We start from the raw sequence: 27,106 nt of genomic DNA, 5'->3' as shown, positions 1-27,106 counted from the left end.
GGCAATCAAGATTAAATGATTTACTCAAGATCATACAGTTAGTGTTTAAGGCTGTATTTGAACTCAGGTCAGGGCTGCTCTTCTATCTATTGAATCACTTAGCTATCCCACACTGAAGTGGTTTGTCATTTCATTTTTCAACTTATTTTATATATGCGGAAACTGGAGCAAGTAGGGTTAATCCATTTTTCCAAGTTTATATAGTTAGTAAGTCTTTGAGGCCAGATTTGAACTCATAGAGATGATCCTTCTTGATCCCAAAGCCTATGACTATCCATTGTACCATCTAGCTGTCTGTCTCCCCAAATAACTTTAAAATAGCACCTCAGATCAAATTTTGGAGTAGCAGAATCAACTAAAGATTGGGTTAAGATACTTAGGAGATAGATAAGAAAGGTCTGTGATACTGGGTTTGGGATCTAGTCCAAAGTGCACATGATAGCATCACCAGCACAGATCTTGGAAGTGGTCTAAAGAATATTAATAGCAGTAGCCTGGGAAGTTCTCAGCCAAGAGATAATAACAGAATCAGAAAACTACTCAGAAACAGATTAGGAGGCACCCATTGCCTGCATTGGGTATATCTATTTCTCATTGGCAACTCTATTACTCGTAGACAGTTCTGGGTCATAATTCCAGGGTAAAGAGGAACACATGTGGTCAGTCACAGGGGAGAAAGGTATTGGTCACAGTTCCAAAGTAGAGAGACATACTAGCACTTGTAACCACAAGGTTACAGGACATAAGAAATCCCTTTCTGAGCAAAGACCAGTGTGAAGACCTCCACTTTCTGAATAATACCAATAAGAAACATTGAAAACTTGCAGACTTTCCAGAACTAGCTCTGGAAACAGCAGGACAGAAAAACATGAAGCTTCAAACAATATATTCTCGCTGCCAGGTGACCAGACCAACTTTAAAATAAAATTCAAGGAAAGAAATGAGGGAAAATGGGAAATTTTCAAAGGAAATAAAAAAGGGAAAATGAGCGAATAGCAAGGAAAAAAAAAGACGTTGACCATAAAGACCTACTGGCAGGGAAAACCAAGAAACAACCTCAGAAGACAACAATATGAAAAGAGCTATAACCAAATCCCCAAAGGGAAAAAAATAATTGTACCCAAGCTATAAGAATTTCTGAAGTGAGTAAAGAAAGAAATAAGAGTAATACAAGAAAAAATAGAAAAAAAAAGAGTGACGCAAGAAAATTGTGAAAAAAAAATTAACTTGGTAAAAGAGGTACAAAAATTCACTGAAGAAAAGAACTCCTTAAAAAGAAGAATTGGGGTTAGGTAGATGATTAAGTGGACCAAGTGCTAATCCAGCCTTAAATACTTGACACTTAATAACTATGTGATCCTGAGAAATTTATAATCTTGCAGCAACACCACCACCAGCACCACCACCACCAACAAAATAATTGGCAATATGAAAAAAGGGATACAAAAGTTTACAGAGGAAAGGAATGGAGATCTTGGAATATACTATTCCAAAAAGCAAAGGAGCTAGGATTACAACTAAGAACAATCTAACCAGCAAAACTGATTACAATTCTTCAGGGGAAGAATGGATATTTAATCAAGTAAAGAACTTTTGAGCATTCCTGATGAAAAGACCATAGCTGAATAGAAAATTTGGCAATGAAACACAAGACTTAAGAGAAGCATAAAAAGGTAAATGTCAAAGGTAGCTCATAAGGGACTTAATAACATTGTTATTTTTCCCATTTCCCATTTTTATATAGGAATATGAATATGTAACTCCAAGATCTATACCATTGTTAATGTAGTTAGAAGGGGTCTACAAAGACAGATGCCATGAATATAAGTCAATTATGATGGGATAATATCAGAAAAAAATGTAAGGTTGAGAAAGGGTGATGCACTTTGAGAAGGGGGAATAAGGAGGGAAAATTTTCTCACCTAAAAAAGATACCAAAGGGAGAGCTTTTACAGTAGAAGGTGAAAGAGTGTGTGTGTGTGTGTGTGTGTATGAAAATGCTTGAATCTCACTCTCATAGAAACTGGTCGAAAAAGGGAAGGATATATAGATATAGATTTGTATAACAATATTTGTATGTATATATTACATATATACATGGATTTTTTTTATACACACTCAATTAAGTATAGAAATTTATCTTCCCCAAAAGGTAAATAAAAAGGGGACAGGAATGAGGGATACGAAAGATAGATTAAGGGAGGCAGTGGTCAGAAGCAAAATAGATTCTTGAGGAAGGATAGGATAAAAAGAGAGAGAAGGATAAACAGAGAAAATGGGATTGAGCAAATATATAATATATAAATATATAATAATATCTGTGAGTGTGAACAAGATGAATTAACCCATAAAATGGAAGCTAAATAGATTAGAAACCAGAATCCAACAATATGCTGTGTATAAGAGACACATTTAAAACAGAAATACATACACATAGAGAGAGACATAGAGGGATACACAGAGACAGAGAGACAGATGAAGAGACAGAGACAGAGAGAGAAAGAGATAGAGACAGAGAGACAGAGAGGAGAGAGAGAGAGAGAGAGAGAGAGAGAGAGAGAGAGAGAGAGAAGAGAGAAAAGGAAAGGGAGAGGGAGAGAGGGAGAAGAAGAGAGATCAAGGATGATACAGAGGTTATAGAGGGAATTTTAGAAGAAATGTTAGTTTAAGGGAGAAGATAAGTTTGAGAGGATATTTTTCTCGTACAATACAAGAGATAATACTTCAATGCACTGGAGCAGATGAAATTATCAATGTAACATAAAAAAAGAAGTCTAGGTTTAGGAGTGAAAGAATTCACTCATTTCAGAATTATTAGTTGCAAAATGAAAGTTTATTGTTGGACAGAAATCAGTTTCTAGTGGGAAATGGAGTTTTGGCACTGAGAATGCTTTCTCAGTGGGGAGAATGGTCCAGGCAAATTGCTTAGTCCATCTGCAAAGACATTGGTTGAGGGAAGCTGTTATAGTGGGGCTGGGACAGCTCAGATCAGGATTGAATGAGAATTTAGAATTTCTGTAGGAGTTGATTCTCTCATCCTGAAAGGTCTGGGCTCTGTCTCAACTCCTTGGAGCCTGGGAGATCCTGATTAAAGGGGATACTATCTCAGAGTGATAATCTTAAAAGGAATAGTTCCCTTCTCTCTTCAGTATGATTGCTTACTCTTCTTTCTTGGTACTTCTACCTTATTTTTTGGGGAAATCTCCATATCTGGCTAGAGCCTTAGACTTGGAAATTGTAAATGATACAAATCAGATATTTTTGGGTGAAACCTGTACATCTTTGTACAATCAATAATGCCCATCCACATTTAAGATGGTAAATGTTTAACAAATGGCTTTCTGAAAACAACAATAACTTAAATTTTGAAGTTTAATCTGCATTATTAACATCTTTTCTATCACTTTCTGAAGTCTAGACAATTAACAAAATAATAAATCAAGGCCAGATTTGATTGCCAAGTTGTACATGGCCACATTGAAAATTTAACAATAGTTTCTTTCTTTCTTTTTTGCTGAGGCAATTGGATTAAGTGACTTGCCCAGGGTCACACAGCTAGGAAGTATTGTCTGATTTGATTTGAACTCAGGTCCTTCTGACCACTCTATCCACTGCACCATCTATCTGCTCTCTAACAATAGTTATTTAAGAGCTAGTTCAATCTGGCTGCATAAAAATCCTACTTTCAACTTTATTTTGTGAGACCCTCATTGTGCCTAGACTGAAGTGAGAGGAGGGACAAAAACAACATAATCTTGCTGTTAGACCAGGAAGGTCGCCTCTCATTGGATCATCTATCCTCTTTCTCTTCTTGCCCTGGCCTGAAGATCATCTCACATGAAATTCATATAACTCCACTAGCTCAGTTACATATTCTGTTCCTTCCAGAGATGTAGTTATATCTTTGTCTTTCTATTATCTGTGTTTTCCTCCTTTCCCCTTGGTTCCCCTCCTTTTGCCTCTGGTTATCTTTCTTTGTACTATGCAATCAAACTGTGCATAATCCTACATAACAATATCATTACTAGATCTGAATACCAAAGAGAATATAAAAAAGAAGGAAGAACCTATGCATACAAAAATATTTATAGCAGTTCTTTTTATGATGGCAAAGAATAGATAATTGAAGAGATGTTCAACAATTGGGATATGGCTGAACAAACTGTGGTATTGAAATGTAATCTATTACGATACTTTTGTGCTGTAAGAAATGAGAAGCAGGTACATTTCAGAAAAACCTGAGACTTACATGAACCAATGAGAAGTAATGCTCATGATAAAAACAACATTGTACAACGATCAAATATGAATGGCTTAGCTATTCCCAGCAATTCAATCATAGAAAGCAATTCCAAAAAACTTATGATGGAAAATTCTATCCTCACCCACTGAACTGATGCAGTCTGAATGCAGACCAAAGCTAATGTGCTTTCTCAGTGGGCAGAGTGGTTCTGGCAAATTGCTCAGTCCATCTGCAAAGACCTTGGTTGAGGGAAGCTGTTATTTTGAGTATCTTGGTGGGGGCTGGGATAGCTCAGATCAGGATTCCTCAATTGAATGAGAATTTAGAATTTCTGTGAGAGTTGATTCTCTCATCCTGAAAGATTTGGGCTCTGTCTTGACTCCTTGGAGCCTGGGAGATCCTGATCAAAGGAGACACTAGAGGACACATTTTCACTTTTGTTTTCACATTTTAAAATTTTGTTTTGTTTCTTCTTTCACAGCATGATTGACATGAAAATTAGAAAAAATACTTTCCGTATGCAAGTGTCAATGTATAAAGATATCGCTTCTTTCATTTTCTGGCTAAGGTTAATTCTTCTTTGGTCACTTCCAAGGTCTAAAAAGCACCTGAATTGGACTGGGATCCTTTTCTTGTGAGTGGCTGAGGCCCAGTGAAGATATAGATTATGGTTCTGGAAGAAAAGGATGTACCAAAAGGCTAGAGTATTCAAGAGAATAATAATATTTATATTTCCAAATTTTAATTTCCAATAATAATGTTCATGTTTCCAATTTCCAAAGCAGTTGACAAGATTTTCCTTTTTAAAATGAATTCTATTCTCATTCTGAATTTAAATACTGAAAAAATTGCCATTTATACCAAAAAATACCAAGAGGATTGTATATGAAACTGTAATGTTCATGCCATTCTGCTTTCTTTTTTTAAAAAATATATAATGAATTCTACACATTATTTTCCAAAGTCTCCTGTTTTGTGCTTCCTTCTGAATTTGGTTCTGTTCTCTGTCGTATATTTAAAATGTAACAAATATGCTGTGGCTCTACTTTTCACAGCCAGGCCTCTATATCTATGTACTTTGGAGTTCTAGGGTACTCTGATAATTTGGAATGTTGCTTCTCTTTGACTATCAGCAAATCCCACCAGGATGAAGATCCTCTTCATTGTTAGGTAATGTTGTTGTTGTTCAACCATGTCTGATTCTTCATGGCTGTATTTAAGGTTTTCTTGGCACAGATACTGCAGTGGTTAGTCATTTCCTTCTCCAGCTTATTTTATAGATGAAGAAACTGAGTCACACAGGGTTAAGTAATTTGCTGAGGATAACACAGGTATTAAATGTCTGAGACCAGATTTGAACCCAAGAAGATAAGTTTTCTTGTTCTCCAGGCCCAGCTCTATTGTGCCACCTAACTGCTGCAAAGCAATTGAGAGTAAAATTCCAGTTCCACTAAACCACTTAAAATCAGTTACCTTTTAAAATGAGATATCCACTTTAAAGATAAATCAAGAACAAATTTACAAGCATTCCTTCTTTTCACAACCATTCCTGCTGAACATTTTAGGCATGTGCTATCCTTGGTATTATCTTAGTTTCTGAGGGGTAGGCATATTGTGCCCAAGTACTAGTACTGTGCTAAAACACAGTTCCTGTATAATATTGATCTCACAAAATGCTCATCCAAATTTGGCTTGACTGCTACATAATTCCTTTTTTCAGCTAATGCTGGATTGCATCACTCTTAAAGTTTATTTATTTATTTATTTTGTTCTTCAAGACATTAGTACTGAGGCAGTTACAAATCTACACCCTGGAATGGTTGGGCACTTTTCACCTGATCATTTAAAATTCACAAAATGGAACAACCTACCCTCTTTACTTAGAAAGGAAAAGAACAAAGAAGTCAAATACTGAAGCAACTTGAAACTTGGAGAAAACTAAAGAGTTCTTTCTTTCCTTCCTTTTTTTCCTACTGTCATCAACTCTGCCCCACTCCACATGTAGACTAAGAAGATAGATCTTCATCAATAAGAAGAAAGTCCTATATCACTGAGCTTTGGGACTGGAGTTATACCTATTGTTTGCTAGGCACTGTGATAAATCCTGGTGATAAAAATACAAACAAAGAGAAATCTAGTCTCTACACCCAAGGAGTTTATATTCTAATGGGTGGAAGACCAGACATAAAAGAAAATGAAAAAGTCAGGATAGAGGAGAAGCTAGGAGGAAGGGGAAAAGTACCTCATTTGGAGTAATGATTTTTAGGTCCAGAAAGGAAGTATAAGAATGAGAGGGAAATTAAGGTCAGCTTGGGTCTTTCCACAAAATGGAAGCTCCAAGAGGAACTTGCCAATGAGAAGGGAATGGGAAATGCCATATTGAGGGCCCACTTATTAAGGGGAGTTCTAGGAAGAAACAGTATGAGAACCATTAACTTGGCCTGGAGAAAAGAGCAAAAAAGTTGCAGGTTCACCACTAGTCTGTGCCTCTGGACTGAATTAAAGATCCTCTGCTACATTAGAGAAATAAATTTGCATATTTAGATCACTTGACTATGAGCTGAATCCATATTTACCTGGAAAAGACTGTTGTCTTCTGATCTGGCCTGATCTGGCATTCTTTCTCAAATGAAATTATGGATATAAATGTTACGCTATTCATAGTCATGTGCATTCAAATTGCACTAAAATATTATATAACTTTGTACAAATGTTCAGTTCACTAAAATAATGATAAGAGTTTACTATATGTAAAGCACTGTACTAGATTCTGGGGACATACTAACATTCAGAAAAGTGATATACTTGAATGCCAAGATATTATTCTTCTTTCACAACTTTGTCTCTATTTCTTAGAAACCAAATGGTTTTGATGGCCACTGCTTTATAATATAGTTTTATGTATGCTACAATTAGACCACCCTCATTTGCCTTTTTTCCCCTTATTTCCTCTGAAATTCTTGTTCTTTTATTCTTCCAGAAGAATTTTGTTATTATTTTTTCTAGTTCTGTAATTTCTTGGCAGTTTGATTGGTTTGGCACTGAATAAGTAGATTAATTTAGGTAGCATTGTCATTTTTATTATATTAGTTTGGCCTACCCATGAGCATTTGATGTTCTTCCAATTGTTGAGCTCTAACTTTGTTTTCACAAAGTTACTGTGATGAAGATACTTTATAAAAATATTATAACTACTATTAGTAATGACTATGTTTTTGGTTTTGAAAAAGCCATTGCATCAGATTTTAATACTATGTCAGTTATTTTTAGTCTAATATTTTCATTTTAGTTTTCCATGTCAAGCTATCTTTGAAACAGCACTAAGTAGAAAAGAAAAGACTCCAGTCTTCCTTCAATGAATAAATCAATTGTACCAAGATGAAGTATACTAGGCCATGTTAGGTCAGAACATCAGAGTCCATCTGCCTATTATATATGTATATATGTGCTTTTATGTATAGATTCATATACATAAAACATGGCTACATTCCTAAAGTACTGCCTAATATTTAATCCTAATCCTTTTGCTATAATATCATCATCCTAATTAAATAAATGTGACCTATTATGAGAGTTCATGAAGAAAGAAATAAGCATGTAGACAGTGGGGACAAGTAGATGTAATCTGGTCAGATTCTCAAAAAGCTTCACTATAATTAGACTCTAAAGACAATTTGATATTGGTGAACTAGTTGCATACTTTGGATCTAGAATAGTTCAAAGAAAGGCAGGAAAAACATTTGGGATATAGTGGGAATTGTACTCGATTTGAATTCAGAAGTTTTGAGTTCAATCCTGACTTTGCAGGTCAGAATCTTAGTTCTATCATATGCAAAATAAGTTGATTGAATTAGATAACTTCTAAAATCCCTTCTATCTCTAAATAAAAAATAAAAATCTTTTGATAATAATATTGGCTCAAGGAATTGGGAGACTTGAGAGTTGTTTTTTATAAGGAAAGAGTAGGTAGAAGAGAAACCAATGTCTGGAGAGGAAGAAAGAAAGAAGCAGCAGCTGCTTATGGATATAATTTGGCAGTGTTCAACATGAAACACAAAATATAGAGAATATATTTGCTATTTTCTTCAAGGTGTTCAGTAGCAAACAAGAAACATGGATTCTCATGGTTAGTCTGAATGCTGTAGGAAAAAAAACCTATTTTGTGCAAACTGAAATAGTAACTACTATTTTCACTATAGGCTTTAATGCAAAACCAGAAATTTTGTAGAATACAAAAACATTATCTTCACAATATGGGATGTAGGTAGCCAGGATAAGGCCATACCTTATGGCCATATAGTGTCATAGGCCAACTCTGTAATGCCATTACTTCCATAATATACAAGGACTTATTTTTGTGATAGACAGTAATGGCAGAGGAATGAATGAGACTTGAGAAGAACTGATGAGAATGTTTGCAGAGGATGGCATTTAAAGACGACATTTTTTGCCATCTTATTAATGTTTGCTAGTAAATATGGTTTTCCCTTTGCCATGAATGCAGCTGAAGTCACAGATAAATATAGGGTTATTGCCCTTTTTGTCACAAAAATTTAAACATTAATATATGATTGCTGAGGATTGGCATGAAACACTAGAAATCAATGCTAATCCTACTGGCTTATGAGATCTGTATTGAGGTTCATTTTGGTGACTGGTTTTTAACTGGAACTCAGTATATTATTTAAATATTTTTAAAAATAACAAGTAAAAGATTTGAATTCACAGAAAGTAGAAATGTGATTAGGGTTTTAAAGTAATAACTTGGATAGAAGTCTATTTTAGTTGTCTATAGTTTCTCTTTTGAAACTTGAGAAATTAAAAATAACAATCTAAGAAGTGATCCATTTTGCATCATAATTCCTATAATTCAATGTCTTTAAATATTTATATATTTCACTAAGTTTGTGTTTGTATTTATTCTCATGTGATTATGAGGATAATAATCCTCATGTATTAGAGGAAAATGGTTTGAGTTTGTGGTTTCACTTACCCATCCCACTCCTGCAGTTCAGATCCAGCTGTGATTAGTTCTCCATCTTGAATAATTCTTAGGAAAGACACAGTGATAGCTCATTATAAACACTGAAAACAAAAACACAGCTTTTTAATTTTGGTCAAGTGTGTGATGCTTCTCTTTGAAATCACTCCAGCAATCTCTTCACAGAGAACACAGCTCTATTAGATCCATAGCTTAGGGAACACTAAACAATTTTCTACAATGTCTAGATTTTTGAAGAAAATAAATTTGAGCATGAAATCTTAGGGAGTAATTCCAAACTAGAAATATCTCACCTCATTTTGGAATAATCCCTCTATCTTTATGTTGTGAAATTTCCCTTAGTACTCCTCATATTAAAAGGCTCAGATTTGCTATTTGAAATATTTTTTCTTTTGTATTTTGATAAGCATGGAGGAAGATGGAGTATTAAATTTTATCTCAGCATTAGCTTCTTTGGTGTTGAGAAAACCTACTGCTTTCAATACACAGTATTAGTAATCAAGTATTTTCTGTGTTTATTTTCAGTTTTCATTTTGAGGAACAAAAACTGTAATTAAAGCTAAATAGTTCTATGAACTATTTTTTTAAATAAATAAAAAGATTTTAAGCTGTAAAGATAATAGATCATAGAGAATTAGATATAAAATAATGACTTAATGATTTAAGCCTCATAAAAACTGAGATTTGGAAGAGATCTTAGTGATCACTTAGTCTAACCTTCTGCTAATGATTCTATTCCACCATATTCTCAATAAGTGGTGGACTAGTGTCTGCTTGAATATATTCAAGGATTAGGAATTAATTACCTAACAATGAATTCAATTTGATTTTTTAATGTTATCATCACTATCATAATCATTTAAAATAATTTGAAGGTGGTAATTATAGAATGAAAAGAACTAATTTTTTTTTAGTTTCTGTGGAACTAATATTAGACATCATTTGAACTTTGAGTAACTTTCCAAATATAGTATAGGATGTAAATAGAACAGGAAATGAACTAGGATTTTTTGGGTGCAGGCATTTTTTTTTTTTCACTTTAGTATATCATCTTCTATTGTCATAGTAATAATACATACTTGTACAGCAAATGTATACTAACTTGCAATTGAGCACCAAAATAAAATTTACAAAGGCTTTTCCTTCTTTTCTCCCTGAATAGCAAAAATGGACAAAAGTGACATTAAATCTACATGCTTTCCAAAGTTTTTATTAGAATTAACTGGAAGATAAACTCTAGAGGGATATAATGTGTAATATAAAAGTACTGCCATTTTGACAATCCCTTGGGATAGCAATTACAAAATAAAATCCTCTAGGTTAAATGACAACTGACAAAATTTAATAAATAGATCCTTTAATAAAAAGGATCCTTTCCTTCGTCATTCCTTAGACACTGAACAACTAGAAATGCTAATAGGGACAACAGAATTCTGTGATCATAGATGATGGATTTTTCATGTCTAATCCTTAAAATGGTTCTCTCATTTTTCCTTCTACTAATCTGAGACCCCTACAGCATCATAAGTCCTTAATCTTTTTTCACTAATGATATGATTTCCAGAAATAATATCAACCTTGGCTGAAGCCAGTGGCAATTACTCATCTGATTAAGAAGAAAATTCAGCTCCTATAATTGTTCTTCTGGAAACAGACTTCAGAATAGACTTCAGTTGGGCCAAAAGCAATAGTGAGAAAGATTTTGGGAAGGAACCAGCTGCCAGCTTAATATAGAGCAATACATTAGAATATGCCAAAGTGGAAAGTTACCCCTGAGTTTTGCACTAGCTATAAAGGGGAGACAAGTGGGGGAAAAAAAAAAACTTTTCTTACTCTAGAAGAATGCATAATTGGAGAACTCATTAAAACCCACATCCTACAGGAATTCTAAAAAAATAAGGAAAACTATTTTCTTTTTTTGAGATCAACTGACCAATTATTTTTAAAACAAAGTAATACTCTCTTCTTTTTAAGGACAGGCTCAGTTCCACAGGACAGAGATGTCATGTATATAAAATAGGGCTATGAATGTGTTTCTAGACCCAATACCATTCTATTTCACAGAGCTAAATCAAGAGATCATTCAAAAGAGGAAAGGTAAAATCAGTTTCATGGGGATAAAAGTGTTGTGCCACAGTTCCCTTTTATTGTCCTGCCTCAGTCTCCCTGAATTGTTTTGCCTCAGTTTCTTGAATTGTTCTGCCTCAATCCCCCGGTTGCAACCCCCCTTTTCTGTTCATTAAGACTGAGATAATTAGGGTTGTAGCTGGCCACTCTAGCATTCCAAAAGATAAGACTCCAGATGTCTTATCTCAGATACCTAATTAACATCCTCTTCCTCTATCTCTCCAGACTTCCTGGCTCTAATTTGACTCTCTCCTTTACTCCCAATTTGTAAGAATTTGTGGCCCACCGCCAACCTGTCAGAACCAGATTGATGATCCTTGCCTGGAAATCCTCGACGTTTACCAATGCTTGGACTCTACCCTGTGGCTTGCTATCCTGATTTTGGAGCCACGTGTATATATTTCACTGGAACCTCACATTGGCTGCTGGATTCTTTGAGACAAGAGTCCAATTCAGCCCTGGGTGGCCTTAGGCAATCTCTCCCTCCAAGTAAAATATTAAAAACCCTGTAAACTCTATCTTGCCTCAGTTTCTCTGGCATTACAAAACATATTAATGTTCCCATAATAGCCTAAAGAATATTCTACATATAGTTAGATGAATTCATAGTTAATTGCCATCAGAGCAGGGCAAAAAATGGATATGTTTTATTTCTTAGATGAGTAAATAAAATAACAAGGTGCTCTATATCATATGATTCTTCTGGAGAGAAATCCAAATGATAATTCCAGTTTTTCAGAAAAAAAAATGGTTGTCAATTAAAATATCCCATTCAAATGTACCTGTGAAGTTGAAAAAGCAAAAAAAAAAAATGTAATTATGATAAGGTGAAGTGATAATCTAGGACTTTGTGGTTAGTTGAGTAGAGGAAATCATATCATGGAAATAGAAGCTGGAGTATTTTATCAGGATTATATCATTCCACATTCAATAGAGTATATACTTTTCCAGACAAGCCAAAGAGCACAGCAATAATCAGCCAATTATTTCTGCCTCTGCACTATTCTTAACTTCTCTTTTTCCTTGATAACAAGCCAGTCATTGCCTGCTCTTTGAAGTCCCACTCTCAAGAGGCTTTTTTCAATGGAAAAATAATGAGAATTTTCATAAATCATTCCTTAGAGCAGGGGCAAGAAACATATATGACTTGCAAAATAATTTGTTAAGGCAACTACAGTGATGATGAGCTGAAAGATTGATAACTGCTTGAATTCTATAAGTCGATAATTTTGTATGACCCATGAATGACATTATAAACATATAAATGACCCTTGCCAGAACAAATTTTCTCCACCTTTGCCATTTAACTTATCATTAAATTGAATTTGTCTTTTTGAGTTAGAGAAGAGAAAAATTTAGAACAGAAAGAGGTAAGGGGTTGGGAGATTTCCTTACCCAATAATTCAACTCCGTGTAGAAAGAGATTGGAGTCTATATGAACTAAGAAATAACTGAGATGAACTAAGGAAAGAGTGCTCAAAGTGGTAGAGTATCATAGTATCAAAGTAGGAGAGTGTCATAAAAGAATAAAGAGAATATTTAGCAGACATTGGGGAAGAATCGTAATTCTTCCAACTATGAGGGATGTAGAAGACCCTTACTCTCTGTTTCTATGACTTCTGGGCAGTTCTCTTTGATAATTTCCTGGAAAATAGTGTCCAGGCTCTTTTTTTCATCGTATTTTTCTGGGAGTCCAATGACTCTCAGATTGTCTCTCCTAGACCTGTTTTCCAGGTCTGTTGTTTTCCCCAGAAGGTATTTCACATTTTTCTCCATTGTTTGGTTTTTTTGGTCTTGCTTGACTGATTCTTCTTGTCTCCTCGAATCATTCAATTCCATTTGTTCTATTCTGATTTTCAATGAAGTGTTTTCTTCACTCACTTTTTTTATTTCTTTTTCTAATTGTCCAATTTGTTCTATGGAATGTTTTTCCATTTCGCCCATTTTATTCTTTAGTGAGCTATTTTCTGTTTCCAGTTCACTAATCCTATTTTTCAAGGATTTTATTTCTTTATCCATTCTGTCTTTAAGTGAGTGGGATGACTTCTCCAGACTCTCTTGCCAAGACTCCCTCTCCTTTTCCCATTTTTCTTCTAGCTCTCTTGTGAGAGCCTTTTTAATTTCTTCTATGAGATTCATCTGTGCTGAGGAACAGATGATCTCCTCCTTTGGGGATTCACCTGGAGACAGTCTGCTTTTAGTCTCCTCAAGGGTTTAGAGTCTGTTCTCTGTCTGTATAAAAGCTGTCAATCGTTAAAGTCCTTTTTAACTTTTTGCTCATTTTGTCAGAGAAAAATCAGAGACAAACTAGCAAAGAAAAAAAAGGAAAAAAAAACCACAAATGGAATCTGCTTTTTTGGGGGAGGGGCTGAGTGGCGTTACCGAGCTTCCTCTACAGACTGAGGGGGCAGCAGCGAGGCACTAGCAGGACTGTGTTGCGCCTGCGCTCTGAGACTCTGAGAGAGTGCTGAGACACTGTGGGGGAGGGGTGGCCGGTTCCAAGGAACTCCAGCTGTTTGGGGTTGTATTCTTCACCCCCGGTGTTTTTAGCTTCTCTGCTAGGCTTCTGACTTGCTGCCAGGGCAATCCAATCCTGTAGCGAAGCTCTCCCCGCAGAGACGGCTGAGATCACACCCCAACCCCCTCTGGTCTGCTGGCTGTGAGCTGCCTGCCGGATCTAAAACCGTCCTGCCCTCGAGCAAAAACAGACCTTTCCTGGCGAATCTCAAGGATGTCTTCTCTTGGTAACTGTTTGTGGGATTTTTTTTCAGTCAGGCATTAATTCAGAGGCTTGTAATGAGATGGATCCTGAGAGAAAATGCAGAGCTTACACAGCTGTGTGCCTCCTCTCCGCCATCTTGGCCGGAAGTCCAGAAGACCCTTACCCAAAATGACTACTCAGAGATCATTCAAAATAGAAAGCAGAAAGATTGTTTATTAAAATCTCTGGAGGAGGAGATGAGGTAAGGGTCTTCTACATCCCTCACAGCTGGGGCCTCTCCAGGATGGGGTCTTTGGGGTAGATGGCTGTGTGCACCCCCAACAGGGACAGATGCCCACAGAGTAGTTTTCTCCATGGTCTCTGGCTCTGGGTAAGCAGCCTCCCTCCCCTTTTAGACAATGACCCCAGGCAGGGATACTCAGTGGAAGGCAGAATTGAAGATTGAAGGAAGTAGAGCCCTGATGGCCAGTATTACAGCCTAAAAGATATATACACGTGTAAACTCGAGGTAATGCTCTTGGGGATCCGGGGTCCATTGGCTAGGTGGAGGGAGACCTCAAGGGATTAGCCCTCTAAATTTGTTTCTGGTGTGGACTGCTGGCGACCACAATGATAAAGGACTTTCCTGAGGATGCTCTTGGGTGGCTGTGGAGCATGAGGGTAACAAAGGGCCTCCGACAACACCTGGACTGGGTTCGAGGTGGTAAAATGGGATAGAAGCAGTTCAAGAATTTGTATCAGGATGTTAGTTAGGGGATTCAAGACTGGAGTGAACTTCCCAGATATAAAAGGGAAGAAAACTGGAAGGACTATTTGGGTATATCAGACTTAAATCTCTATGTGAAAGGTAAAATAGAGTTCTAAGTGTGTCTGTGTGTGTATATCTGCTTTGCATTGTTTTTGTTCTGTGTTAAAAGTTAGCAAGCTCATAAGAGATAAGAATTCAGCCTCTGTGTTATAGGCTTAGAAAAATATCAGGCTGAATTGTGGGAACTGGAATTCATTCAGAGTAGTAATTCTTTCAGAGTGGGTCAGAATGTATGGTCTTAGATCATGGTAAGGTAATTTGGGATCTAGTTTTGGGCTTCTCAAGAAAAAAAGTTTGAAAAATCTTTTTTTTTTCCTTTCTCTCCCTCTGCCTCTGGCTGACTGCAGTGGCTTTGCAGAAAGGGGGAAAGAGAGAGGGGAAAATAAAAACATAGATTGAAAGTTTGGAAAGTTTTGAGAAAATAGAACAGTGGCTATCACTCCTGTAAACAAGGGGCTTTGTTATCAGAACTCAGGCTTGTGGAATCCTGCCAGAGGAAAAAAAAATTCAAGCTAATGCAAGGATTGGTGCTTAACTCTTTCCTGGCTTACTAAAGAAAAGAAGTTTAAATGGAACATCTAGGTATATTTTAGGAAATTTCACAAACTAAAGTACTGGTTAATTTTAAAATAACTTTAACTTGGTATGTGTGTTAAGATTGGAAACTTAAGATTGGAAATAAGGAATTGCAGATATTGGAAGGGAGGAATAAAAATAGAGTAAGAAATAAATAGCTGAACAAGGAGGCTCTCTGATCTGTTGGACCTGTGGGAAAACTAGGCATGCTTCTAAAAATTGTCCCAGGAGAAGAAAAAAAAGTCATTATTAGTAAGTTTGCTTTCATGGAATTAGAGAACAGAAAATTTAAGAAGGCTAAACTTGGTAATTTTTTTGTCTGCAACATTTGATCAAGAGTTTTGGGAACTTATTATATTTTAAAGAGGTACCATAATTTTGAAATTGGGGAAATAATTTTATTGTTGCCTTGCACATGGTAGATTTATTCTGAGTATAAAATCTTAAGAATTGTTTGAATATTGTGGCTTTTACAACTGAAGAGAAAAACTTTTCTATTTTTTTATTATTTGGTTGGACTTCAAATTGAAATATAGGTTATTAAACAAAATGCCAGTAGCTTACCTTAGAAGAGGTCGTGTTTGTATGTTCCCTTCTTAAATGGTATGTTGCTTTCTAGAAGTATTGGGTAATTTGTAAACTATATTATAAGTTTTATGAAATTTGGTTCAAAATTAATTATGAATCTTGAAGTTTAAAATTAAAAAATGATGATTTAAAGAAAAGAAAAGACAAGAGAGATTGATTTACAAAAGCAATTAATAGTTTAAATGGAGCATCTAGTCAGAAAGGTTATTGGTTTGGGAGTGTTTAAAGTATGTCGGAGAAGGTTTGAGCAAGTAGTCTTGGGAGGAGAGAGACAGAGAGATGGGACAGGAGAATGAAGGTGATTTAAGAATTGATTAATAGGAGCAAATGATTTCAAGAAGAAATCAGTGGGAAAAAGAAGGAACTAGTTGGAAAGGATAGTCACAGAGAGATGGCTGTGAGAAAGGATCTGTTTTTGGAGTGGGGGGAGAGCAGCAGAGCAGCAGTGAAAAGATGCAGCTGCTTTTGGCTGAAGAAAGCCAACTTATTTCAAGGGACAAGCTGCAAAAGCAGGTCATGGTAAACAACTGTTTGGGATTTATCTGAAACTTTGAGTTTTAAAGCTCCACTCTCTGATGTGCTAAAGGTTGAGTTTTAATTGTTTATGTTATGTTATAGTTATGTTCTTGCATTTTCTCTTGCTGTGACTGATTTCTATGATCAGAGCAATAGCCAATAAAAACTGTTAATGCAATTCAAATATGTCATACCTTGCTGTTTCCAATCTGGTTATATGTAATCATTATATCCTAAATAATTAGGCAAATGAGTATTTACCCTGGTCATCTATCTGGTACTGGATATTTATGTCTGTGGATATTCAGGTTTTTTTAAAATGTTTCTAAATAATGAGAGGACGATTAGCACAGTGGTCTGTGAAACCTAACTGCTAATTATTGGGACTATAGCTGTCTGCCTGTCTTGTGAAGCAAACTTGTTCCTTCACATAGGAATTGCTGGCCAATCTATACTGGCCTCCTCATATTTTGTAGCAGTTCCACACCGTTCTGATCTTTATCTGTTAGATTTGTTTTTTATTCCAGATTTTGGTCACATTACAACTATATTGACCTGCTTTTGGGATCTAAATCAGCCCATTGATCTTTGTCAGCACACCATACCCATCCCCCTGCTTGGACTGAGAGCCAGTTCTCCATCCCTTATCAGCATGAAGCAGTTTTTGAATGAGAGACCGTTGCCCCTGCCTCTGACGGACTGATATGGGGGACTTGGAATGGTTGATGAATGACGGTTAAACCCGGACTTGGTCATCTATTACTGTGTGTTTAAGAATTGGGATGGAAATTGTTAAAATTGGTAACTGTTGCTGTTAAGGAAGTTATAATATGCTTATCTATGTTTACTTCAGAATATGTAACTGTTTGAGGAATTTTTTTTAGGACACTCCTCTTGTACTAATTTGTTATGTACAGAACTTTACTTCACTCTTGGGATTTATGTGTGGGATGGTTATTTGACTATTTACTTTTTTTTTTTTTTTTGGATGGTTCCTTTCCATGAGAAAAAAAAGAGAGGAAAAGATAGGTAACTAGGGAAACTGGTGGATTTTTCTCAAAATACCTAAAAGAGTGGGAAACTCTTAGTTTTCTGTTCACTTTGCCTTAGGTATTTTGCCCCACACCCCTATCTCACCAGTTCAGATTGAATCGGAAGTCCTTAAGCAGTCCTTTTTTGTTTTTAACCATGCTTTAGCTTTGAAACCCCTTATTCTGTGGAATTGCCCTGGCAGACTCAGTTTCTGGGACTATTTTTTTTTTTTTTTTTTAGGAATAACTAGAAATTATACACTTTGGGACTTGGCAGTCTCCAGCCCTGTAACCCCAGTTTCTTAATTGGTATCTCAGCATTCTCTTATTTGTTTTGTGATTTGATTTATCTAAATCTGAGAGTGCAAGATCGAGATCTCCCGCTATTATAGTTTTGCTGTCTATTTCTTCTCGTAACTCTCTTAACTTCTCCTTTAAGAAGTTAGATGCTATACCACTTAGTGCATATATGTTTAATACTGATATTGCTTCATTGTCTATAGTACCTTTTAGCAAGATATAGTTTCCTTCCTTATCTCTTTTAATTAGATCAATTTTTGCTTTTGCTTGATCTGAGATAAGGATGGCTACCCCTGCTTTTTTGACTTCACCTGACGCATAATAGATTCTGCTCTAGCCTTTTATCTTTACTCTGTATGTATTTCCCTGTTTTAAATGTGTTTCCTGTAAACAACATATTATAGGGTTCTGACTTTTCATCCAGTCTGCTATCCGCCTCCTCTTTATGGGGGAGTTCATCCCATTCACATTTACGGTTAAAATTACTAATTTGGTATCTCAGCATTCTCAAGGGACATTGCAGTTTTGAGATCAACCCTCTATAGTTCAGGGTTTGCCGGCCTTCATGGTCTAACTGTGCATATCTGCCCAGAAATCCTTTCTGGATCCCAGTAGGTGCTCTTGTTCTATCAGAGGGAACAGGTGGAGATACTCCAAGCCCCACTCTCTCCCTCCTTTGAAATCCCTGACAGACTTGGGGTGCCCCTCCTAGCATAGGCAGCATGACTGTTTTGAGTACTGCTACTCCCTATATAAGCAGAAGCTGAGTTAAGTGCACAAATGACTGAAGACCACCTAACAGTGAACTGTCCATCTCAAACTGGATTCTCTAGCTGATATGAGGGCCTTTGTACTGCTGATAATTCTGGGGTTATCAGGAAGAGACTTGCCCTTGCCATAAGTCCTTGCATTTTCTAGTTTCATTTTGATTTATTTGCTTCACATCGGGTTGGCCAAAATTATGGTGATGAGATCTCCCAAGTGTCTAGGGGAGGTAATTCAATAATTCAAATTTTCAGAAGGAGAGTGTGTAATGTTGTGCCTCAGTTTCCCTAGATTGTCGTCTTTGTTAATTTATCTTTGTATTTTTATGTCTGTCAAATGCCAATCTATTCTGTGATAACTGTTTCCAAGACAAGTGGTGGAAGCAATTTTTATAGTATGAATTTATTGCAATCAGTGGTATTATCCTGTTGCCATTATATCTACCCTGTATAATTACATTAGTAACCAGAATAATTCAATGGAGCCTACCAAAATATTGCATACAGAAGATACTATTAAAATGATGATTCTTTAGAGAAAAAGCTGGAATATATTAGAGAGGGATGATCTTGATGGTGAACTTGATAAACAATATATAGATATGTTAGCTGATTTTGAACAGTGTGTAAGTTCTTCATAGAAATATGATGTTACAAGGCAGGAACTGTGTGGAATAGAAAAATAAAGTCAAGAACTTACAGGAATGTATGAATTCTTTTTCTGCATTTTATTTTCATTATTTCTGTGTTTTCCCTATGATCTATATAATATGTGCAGGTCCATTTTTACTTGAACCTTGGCCAGCTATAACCATATTTACTTAACCTGAGCTGATGACATTTATCAGTATTTGATATTTATTGATATTGAGTCTATCAGCTTGACCACTATCTGCTTGATTAAGCCTGAAGGTCTGATTTTCTGTTCCTAGAAATCAGGTGATTTCGGAGAAACAGAAACTTTCCATTCCAATCTCTCTGAATAGCAATAACCAATTAGATGCCTTCCCCTCCCCTTCTCAATGCTCCCTTACTTGTGATGTAATCTCTTGTATAAAAGCTTTGTATCTTTAATACTTCTTTAGTCCTCCTACCACAAGCTTTCTCTTTCTTATCTCATGATGGGACAGCTCATCCTCTGGAAGTTTTTAATAAACAAACTTCCTGCTTTCTATTTTGAGTGATCTCTGAGTAGTCATTTTGGGTAAGGGTTTTCTACATCCCTCACACTACTGAGAGATCAAAGATAGTGAGGACTGAGAAAAATCCATGAGGGAATTATTGATTATACTTTCAATCCAGTTTCAATCAAGTTGTGGCATTAAATTCAACAAAATAGGTTCAAGAATAAGTAGATGATAAGATTCTGTCTTCTACCCTCTATTCAGTACAAAGTTGTCATAGTTATTTCCTTGAGGCACGGCTCTGATAATAACATAACTCTACTCAATATACTCTGTAGAGGGCTGGAAGACTGCAGAGGACTGGAACTCTGAAAAGGTGTACTTGAATTTAAGACAGCAGGGTACTTCAGGCTAAAGACCTACTCAATGTGAGATAATGGTTCTACAAACATACATTTAGATGATATGGTAATGTGATGGTGCTCCTCACTATTGGTGCCTGCTGAATGCCTTGTGGTGAGGTAATTGTAGGGAAAGATTGGATTGCTAAGGAAGAGAGTCAACGTCTTTCTGTCACAGCTTGCTCAGCAGCAAAGACTTCAGACTCCAGACTCCAGAGTCCAGGATCCATTTTTGATGAGCCAGGTGGCAGCTTGCCTGCCTCCTTTACTTTTCCTCCTAAAGACCAAGGACTTTGATCCTGACTCTAACTGATTCTGAGGCCCTCCAGAGAGCTAGCCCAGACATTGCAAAACTCTAATGTGTGACTATTACTTCTAGACTCAAATAAGAACTCTATTTGGTATGGAGAAATCTTTGGAAACTTTATTAGAACCTTTTATAATCTATCTCTAATTTGTAGGCATGGACCCCCACTTAATACCATATACTAAGATAAGATCAAAATGGGTCCATGATTTAGGCATAAAGAACAAGATTATAAATAAATTAGAGGAACATAGGATAGTTTATCTCTCAGACTTGTGGAGGAGGAAGAAATTTGTGACAAAAGATGAACTAGAGACCATTATTGATCACAAAATAGAAAATTTTGATTACATCAAATTAAAAAGACTTTGTACAAACAAAACTAATGTAAAGAAGATTATAAGGGAAGCAACAAACTGGGAAAACATCTTCACAGTTAAAGGTTCTGATAAAGGCCTCATTTCCAAAATATATAGAGAACTGACTCTAATTTATAAGAAATCAAGCCATTCTCCAGTTGATATATGGTCAAAGGATATGAACAGACAATTTTCAGATGATGAAATTGAAACTATTTCCACTCATATGAAAGAGTGTTCCAAATCACTATTGATCAGAGAAATGCAAAGTAAGACAACTCTGAGATACCACTAGACACCTCTCAGATTGGCTAAAATGACAGGAAAAAATAATGATGAATGTTGGAGGGGATGCGGGAAAACTGGGACACTGGGGCATTGTTGATGGAGTTGTGAACAAATCCAATTATTCTGGAGAGGAATTTGGAATTATGCCCAAAAAGTTATCAAACTGTGCATACCCTTTGATCCAGCAGTGCTAGTACTGGACTTATACCTCAAAGAGATACTAAAGAACGGAAAGGGACCTGTATGTGCCAAAATGTTTGTGGCAGCCCTGTTTGTAGTGGCTAGAAACTGGAAAATGAATGGATGCCCATCAATTGGAGAATGGTTGGGTAAATTGTGGTATATGAATGTTAAGGAATATTATTGTTCTGTAAGAAATGACCAGCAGTATGATTACAGAGAGGCTTGGAGAGACTTACATGAACTGATGCTAAGTGAAATGAGCAGAACCAAGAGATCATTATATACTTCAATGATACTGTATGAAGATGTATTCTGATGGAAATGGATTTCTTTTACAAAAAGAAGATCTAACTCAGTTTCAATTGACCAATGATGGACAGAAGCAACTACACCCAAAGAAAGAATACTGGGAAATGAATGTAAACTGTTTGCATTTTTGTTTTTCTTCCCAGGCTATTTTTACCTTCTGAATCCAATTCTTCCTGTGCAACAAGAGACCTTTTTGGTTCTGCACACATATATTGTATTTAGGATATACTCTGTCATATTTAACATGTATAGGACTGCTTGCCATCTGGGGGAGCGGGTGAAGGGAGGGAGGGGAAAAATCAGAACAGAAGTGAGTACAAGGGATAATGTAAAAAATTATCCAGGCATGGGTTCTGTCAATAAAAAATTATAATTATTAAAAAAGATTAGCTTTTATACTTTAAAAATAAAGTTTTGTTATATTAAAAAAATCTATCTCTAATTTGTCTTCCCAAGATTGCTGTATATCATTTGTAATTATTTGAGTTTAGTATGTGTTGGAATCTTTACAAAGTGTTAAGCCATTAGAGTTGATAGAGACAATAATTATCTAATTTAGCATGGTTCAATATGATTGATTTCATCTTAGAAGGAGATATTTTGGGCCAGAACTTGAAACAAGGTACTAAGTACAACTGATGGAAACAATGCTTGTGTTCAGACCTTTAGAGAGCTCATAAGTATCTAAGTACTCAGTGGAGTTCACGTTTGAGAGAGTTCAGGGTTTAGAAAGAGATATCGAATTCACACCTCCCTTAGGGCCAGAGAGCACTCTGGGAGATAACCTGGAATCCCTCTCCCTCCAGAAGGCAGAGTTAACCTTTGGGAGATCATATATATATATATATACAGGAAGCTCTTAGAGCTAGGGAGAGTTTTTACTTGGGAGCATTCCCAGGAGTCGGAGAGGAGCACTCTGCAAGAAAGCCTATAAGCCCTATCTTGGAGGCAAGAGAGATTCATGGTATCTTCTACCTTGGTGCTGGCTGGAGTTGGAAGGACAAACCTTTGGATTTGGAGACATTTGAGCAGAGCTCTTAGAACCAAGCGGAGAGATAGGCCTCTGGGCCAACCGGGCTATATTGAAGGACACAATAAAAGATCTGAACTCTTTTATCACCTGGCTGCGATTTTTGGAAAAAGAACACCACAAGAATGGCCCATTGTTCTTGGTCTTCTTGCTGACTCTCATTCACAGCACTCTATATACTATCTTTATTGTACTTAGAATCCTAAAATTCAAAGTGCAACTCAAACTATTCCTTCTACATGGAAATTTTCCTGGTCACCCTAGTTGCTAGTATCCTCCCCCAATACCTACTATTTAGTTTGTCTACATTGTCTCCTTCAATATAAGTTCCTTAAAGAATTTTGCCATTTTTAATCATTGTGTATCCTACATCTAGTACCATCTGACACATAGAAGGTAATAAATAAATGCATGCTGATTGATGAGTGAAAGTAATTAATATAAGTTATTTTCTCTATGTATTTGGAAGTAAAAGAAAAGAGATATGAAGGATAGCTTCAGGGGATGGTCAAGAAAAAATATACATTTTAAGGGAAGAATAGGGAGTAGGCATACTTGTAGTCCAAAAAGGAGTCAGCATAGGGAGAATGAGATAATAATAGAAGTAAGGTCCTAGAAATTAAAGGAATAAATTGAATCAATTATATAAGAACAAATATCCTTGGTAAAAAGACTACATCATTTTCAAATCTAGAGGGAAGTAGAATATTATAGGAGAAGATATAGAATAATTATATTTTATATATGCATATATAAGTATATAATCAATATGTAGTATATTTTTAAAACCCTAGAATATATTTTAAGACATATGTACATATAATCTATGTTGCATTATATATGTATAATATGCATTTATAGAATTTCTTCTCAATAAAGTAAGATGAGAGATTATACGATAGGAGAGAGATTAAAAAAAAATTGGAATAAAACAGTGAAAAATATAGTAACCAGCAAACTAGAAATGAAAAAAAGAAGTACCAGTGAAAGCTCAGTTGAGGCTAATTACACTTATAATGGACGCAATTAGATGAATTTGTAATATTTATCCGCAACTATAAAGTAGGTATTCCTCATGAGGAAACTTCCTCCACAACTGCAGGTCAATATTCATTTACAATTTAAAATCTTAGAAAATGGCCTGGGACATTGAGAAATTAAGTGAAGTCACTTAAGCATAAAGTCATACAACTAGTATATGTCAGAGGTAGGATTTGAATCTAAGTCAAGATGAATAAAAGGAAGCATTAGACTAAGTCACCTGCCACTATTCTACAAGGATGGAAAAAATGCATCAGAGGACTTTATCATCAAGAAATCCAAGAAGATGTCACAATAATAGCTTTTTATTTTCAAAATACATGCAAAAATATTTTTCAACATTCAATTTTGCAAAACCTTGTGTTCCAAATTTTTCTCCTTCCTTTCTCCCCACCTCTTCCCTTAGACAGCAAGTAATCCAATGTATCTTTAAACATGTAATTCTTCTATACATATTTCCACATTTATCATGCTGTGCAAGAAAAATCAGATCTAAAAGGGAAAAAAGTAAGAAAGAAAACAAAAAGCAAGCAAGCAATAACAAAAAGATGAAAATACCATGTTGTGCTACACATTCAATTACTACAGTCCTCTTTCTGGATACAGATGGCAGTGTCTATCAAAAGTCTATTAGAACTGGCTTAAATCACCTCATTGTTGAAAAGAATCACATCAATCAGAGTTAATACTCCCATAATCTTCAGTTAGAATCAGTTCATGTAAGTCTCTCCAGGCTTTTCTGAAATCATCCTGCTGATCATTGGAAGGAGAGAAAAGGTACAAAGTGGATAATTTCACTGGATTCCACATCACACCAGGAAGATAATTCAGGCTACCAGGACATTTTGTAATGACACTTTTTTTTTAAATAAAGCTTTTTATTTTCAAAACATATGCATGGAGAATGATCTAATTCCTCCTGCTGTGAAGTATCACACTCAGAATTGTACTTTACTCCATTTTTATCTGAATTTTCCTGCTTATCACCTAGTTTAATTGGCACTTTCTTCTTTTTCATTTTAACATTTATAGCCAGTTGTATTAAATTATATGTATTAAATATGTCTTTAGAAATTGAGTTAGGGCCATTTTTATTACAGAATTGACAAAGGTCCTCTCCTACTAAGTTCCATTCATCTAGATCCAATTCTTTCTCCAGAGAGAAACAAGGACATATGTTCTTAACAGTTTGTAAAAGTTCAGTGATCTGCTCCAAAATTATAATCAAACCTTGGCTTTCCATAACTTGGAAAATGCTCTCTAAACATTTTCCTTGTACAGAAACAGAAGATTGTTTTCTAAACATCTGTCCCATCTTAGCTGAAATTCTACTTTAACTCTTTTAACAAAATTTCTTCTGGGTTGAGGAGACTTTTCCACTTGATCAGGGTCACAGGCTTTTCCACTGAAATCAGGATCAGAGGCTTTTCCACTGAAATCAGAATTGGAGCTTTTCCACTGAAATCCACTGAAGGCCTGTCAGCCCCACGTTGGGCACCAAAATGTGATGTTCTTTTTCCATTCCTCCCAGAGTGCTCCTCTCCAACCCCAGTCAATGTTCCGGAGAAATTCCTTCCAGAGTGCTCCTCTCCGACCCCAGTCAATGTTCCCAAGAAAACTCTTCAAGCTCTAAGAGCTTCCTGTATATATATGATCTCCCAAAGGTTAACTCCTCCTTCTGGAGAGAGAGGGATTCTGTGTTATCTCCCAGAGTGCTCTCTGGCCCTAAGGGAGATGTGAATTCAGATATCTCATACTAAGCCTGAAATCTCCCAAACGTGTGAACTCCATTGAGTACTTAGATACTTATAAGCTCTCTAAAGGTGTGAACACAAGCATCGTTTTCTATCAGTTGTACTTAGTACTTTGTTTCAAGTTTTGACCCAAAATACCTCTTTGTAAGATCAAATCAATCATATTAAACCATGCCAAATTAGATAATTATTGTCACTATCAACTCCAATGGCTTAACAGTTTGTAAAGATTCCAATAAGAATTGGCTTAAATCACCTCATTTTTGAAAAGAATCACATCAATCAGAGTTAATACTCCCATAATCTTGTTGTTACTATGTACAATATTCTCTTGCTTCTACTCATTTCAGTTAGTATCAGTTCATGTAAGTCTCTCCAGACTTTTCTGAAATCATCCTGCTGATCATTGGAAGGAGAGAAAAGGTACAGAGTGGATAATTTCACTGGATTCCACATCACACCAGGAAGATAATTCAGGTTACCAGGACATTTTGTAATGACACTTTTTTTTTAAATAAAGATTTTTATTTTCAAAACATATGCATGGATAGTTGACAACATTGACCTTTGCATAGCCTTGTCTTTCAGATTTTCTCTTCCTTTCCTCTACTTCAAAATTTCCCCCTTTTCTCCCACCTCCTCCCCTAGATGGCAAGTAAATCAATGTATATTAAACATGTTAAAAATATTAGCAGACACTTCTTAAGCAGGTCAGTGAACAAGATAGTTGCATGTGCTAAAAATGATATTGTTTTTGGAGTAGCAATATCATTCATTTGTCATTAATTCACTGGTGCATGTGTCTACTCTGGGTCTCTCTCTGAGGAGGTCAAAATTTACTAGGCTTCTCCTATGATGCTTCACTACCTCCTTCCAGATGAAAAAAAAAAAAACCACTTCCCATTTTCCTCCATGTCAATAGGGATTAAATTCAGCTATGCATATTGGCACCCTCTTTTAAATTTAGAATGTTGTCTGGAGCAACTGAAAAAATAAGTTATTTGCTTAAGTCACATAGACAGCTTGTGTCAGAGGCAGCTTCAACTCAAGTCTTTCTGGCATTGAGATCATATGTCCACATATCCTTCAGAGAATTTAGCATAGTTTCTTGAACATAGTAGGGGATCAAACAATGTTTTTGGAATGAATAAATCAGTTAATTAGTAAACATTATATTAAAAGCTTATTATGTGCTCTAGCACTGGGATCAGTGGTGGTGATACATAGAAAAGCAAAAATATGGTCCCTGCATTGGAAGATCTCATTTTCTAAGAGGGGAGACAACATGAATATATCTATGTACATAGATGATGTGTACCTTGCTTGAAATCTGATTGATTTAGAGGGATGCAAATAGCAACCATTTTGGTCAGAAACCCCGAGGATCTTACCTTCCCAGGGTTATTTATTTAGTGTTTTTTTTTTTTTTTTTTTTTTTTTTGTGAAAAAGACCATTTTTGGCCTCATTTCTATCTAACCTTAATCACTAAAATGGGTGTGGCCTCATTCAAACTGAGACTTGTTGAAGACCTTAGCTTAAAAAGCCTTAAATTTCCCATTGCCATCATTCCCTGAGCCAGCTACAGTCATCCTGATCTATATCTGGCCACTGGACCCATATGGCTCTGGAGAG

This window comes from Sarcophilus harrisii, chromosome 1, assembly GCF_902635505.1.
Source record: "Sarcophilus harrisii chromosome 1, mSarHar1.11, whole genome shotgun sequence".
Classification (NCBI taxonomy): domain Eukaryota; kingdom Metazoa; phylum Chordata; class Mammalia; order Dasyuromorphia; family Dasyuridae; genus Sarcophilus; species Sarcophilus harrisii.
The sequence above is the reverse complement of the archived record's forward strand: the minus strand, read 5'-3'. Positions refer to the sequence as shown.